This window comes from Dasypus novemcinctus, chromosome 28 (assembly GCF_030445035.2).
Source record: "Dasypus novemcinctus isolate mDasNov1 chromosome 28, mDasNov1.1.hap2, whole genome shotgun sequence".
Classification (NCBI taxonomy): Eukaryota; Metazoa; Chordata; class Mammalia; order Cingulata; family Dasypodidae; genus Dasypus; species Dasypus novemcinctus.
This window is the reverse complement of record NC_080700.1, coordinates 11,377,425-11,380,736: the sequence shown is the minus strand read 5'-3', so window position 1 is coordinate 11,380,736 and position 3,312 is coordinate 11,377,425. Positions and strand designations below refer to the sequence as shown.

The window sequence follows — 3,312 nt, the reverse complement described above, 5'->3', positions numbered from 1 at the left end:
TTAATCTCCACAACCCTTGGAATTTCTGTACTGAGAAGAGACAGTATAGCACAGAGGTTTAGAGTTCAGAACCACACTGGGTGCAAACGCTGCTCTCTCATTTAGCAGCTGTTACTAGTTAGTCTTTCTAATATATTGTCACTTACATTATTGGGTAACAGTTACTCTTTTGCAAACACAATGTAGAGTAAACAAAAGACACAAAAGGGCACACACTTTATGGTTCCATTTTTATGAAGATAAAAAAAGGCAAAATTATTCTCTGGAAGTTGGTGATGGAGATTGTGGTCAGAGCCTGCAGCAGCAGTGGGTGGAGGGAGCATTGGGTGTTTCTGGGGTTCTGGCAGGGTCTGCTTCTTTATCAGGGCTGTGTTCAGTTCCTGAAAATTCATCAAATTATACACAATTATTTGTATATTTCCATATATACTATGCTTCACTACATGACTACACGTGAACAAATAATCCCTTCAAAATCTAGATACTGGGAGAAGGCAGAAATGGGTGAAAAGTAATGCACCACAAAATGGGTTTAGATTAAAGGCAGAGAATGGCCAGCCAGTTGTTCTCATGACTTGGAGGTGTCCAGGTGGTAGATGGAGCCCTCTGGAATACAGGGAAGACTGGCATCCTCTTTGTGAACTGGGGCATGTTAGTGTTTAATGATTTTTTGTTTTGTTTTGTTCTGTTGTTTTTTTATTCTTTTTATTTTTTAAAAGATACTTAGATTACATAAATGTTACATTAAAAAATGTAGGGGATCCCCATATGCCCTGCTCCATATACCTCCCTCATTTTCCCACTTTAACAACATTCTTCATTAGTGTGATAGATTCATCCCATTGATGAACACATTTTGGGGCATTGTCACTAAGCATGGATTATAGTTTACATTTTAGTTTGCATTCTCTTCCACACAATTTTTTTTAGATTTGTTGAGATGTACAATGGCCTATTTCAGTCATTGCCATGTCATTCAGGACAATTCACAAGTCCCAAAAAATGCCTCCATATTACGCATGTTTTTCCCTCTCCCTGCCGCCTCCACATGAATAAGTTCTTCCACAGCTAGAATCACAAGTCTATAGAAGAATACCAGTAAATCTACTTTAGTTTATAGTTCATTTCTCAATCTTGAGGATTCTGGGGTGGTGATGCTCACTCCACCTCTAACTGAGAGTGGGATTTGATCCCTTGGGGCAGACATATGGAACTATCTTGCTTGCAGTTGTAGACATCTTGGTTCCTCAGGGTGGTCATTCTCCATCATCACCTCCTTATTTGTTGTCCTGGATGAGTCCAATGAACTGGAAAGTAGGTTTTGCAACTTCATTGAGACTCCGGACTCAGCTGGCACATGGACAGCCCAACGATTTAAGTGTACTGGATGTTCACCTATCACCTCTAGTACTAATTATAGTTCCAAACAGAAGGGGCAGAAGGGCCCTGTGTAGGGAAACCATAACTGAGTCCAACTCTGTCATACTGGGAAACATAAATTCCAAAGAATGGCCCACTGGCAAGTCACCAAACTCCTGAGCTATTGGCCCTGATGTCTGGATGTCTCCAGAGACCTCAGGAGCCCCATTTATTTGCAGTATTATTTTCTTTTGCAGTCAATGCAGTCATCCTGAGATGTGCATAAGTCTTACCCCTGAAATGACCACCTGACTCATTTTGAAGTCTCTTAGCCATATAAACTCATTTGTCATTACCTTTTCTACCTTTTGTTCAAGGTCTTTGTCCAGTTGCATTGTAAGTTTTGTTTGGTAGTGATCCCTTGGGGCTAGGGAGATTCATCCCCAGGAGTCATGTTGCATGCTGGGGTGGAAACTCGTGCATTTATATGCAGAGTTCAGCTTAGAGAATGGCCATATTTTAGCACAAGGAGATTCTCAGGAGGTAACACTGAGGCAACCAATAATACAAGGCTAAGTTTCAATATTAGAGTTTTCCAGTTTAAACCAGCCATCAAAAGGCCATTAGGTGATTAGAGATTAATTCCTCTAGCTAACAGCCTTTGGGGCAATGGGGCAATAGCTTCCCTGCTAGCAAAGGTATTTTCCCAGATTTGCAGGCAGGGAGGAGGTGCCTGCACCAGACTCTGAGGAAGGAGATGTAACCAACCACCTAGAGGCCCCAGAGCCAGCTAATGTCTGAACCAGCCAAGCTGCTACCACTGTGCACCCATGGCACCCACCAAGGACTCTCAAGAGGACCAGGACACTTCCACTGAGAACATAGATAAGTCCAACCACAACCCCCCATTTGAGCTGATTGTCTATCTTCCTGAACAAGAAATCAAACACTGGAGAAGATGAAGAAGAACTTTTTAAAATGTGGGCAAAGTTGTTCTGATTTGCTTCAGAAAGTGACCTCCCTAAGTGGAAGGAGCATGACATGGTGATGTCAAGTTCCTGAAGCACAAGAAGGGGACCATCCACTTTCTCATGCACAGAGACAAGATGCAGAAGGTCTGCACCAACCACGACATCACACCGCTGAAGCCAAACATGGACAGCGAGCAGGCCTGGGTCTGAAATGCTCATGCTGACTTTGCCAATGAGTGCCCCAAGCCTGAGCTGCTGGCCATCTGGTTCCTCAGTGATAAAAATGCACAGAAATTCAAAAAGAAATTTGAGTAATGCAGGAAAGAGACTGAGGAGTGAGAAAAGAGAGACCAGGGCAAAAATGATAATGCCAGAAAGCATTATCTGAGAAGCTGGAAGCTCCTTTGGTAAAGGAGGAGATCCAGGAGGCCCCTGGCAACAAGGAGTCTGAAAAGGAGGAGACCAAGGAAAAAATAAAAAAGAAGCAATAAATTTTCTTGCCCTATTTCCTTTTCCCCCCTTTTTCTCTTTCCTTTTTTTTTCCTCTTTCTTTTCCCACCACCCCTTATTTTCTGTTTCTTTTTTACAAGGGAATTTATATTAAGAGCTAATATCATCCCAACATTCAGGATCTTATTTTCTTTCTAAGTTTTTGCCCTGTTGAAGATGACTTCAGAAAATCCATTCCCCAGTCATGAAAATGTACTGTGCTAATTCTCTTCTCCATAGTAGAAACACTGTATTCATTATATTTTATGACTATAAATCAAACAATTTGAAAATGGGGGAAAAAATTCCAAAGCATTCTAACACAAAGTGTAAAAATAAATTACAGTAGCTAGAAGTAGGAATGTAAAAACATGGATAAAGGTTAACTCTGCAAGAATATACTGGTCTCTGACATCCCTGGAAAATGTATCTGCCACAGGATCCATTTTGATCTGCCTGCCTGGCAGGCCTGCAAATGGAAGGACCCAGTATT

At 41.6% G+C, this 3,312-nt stretch overlaps 1 pseudogene; it reads left to right on the top strand.

The window, feature by feature from the left end:
* The first annotated feature begins 2,189 nt into the window (after nucleotides 1–2,189).
* LOC101412561 (ran-specific GTPase-activating protein pseudogene) lies at nucleotides 2,190–2,821 on the top strand (annotated as a pseudogene).
* The last annotated feature ends 491 nt before the right edge of the window (nucleotides 2,822–3,312 follow it).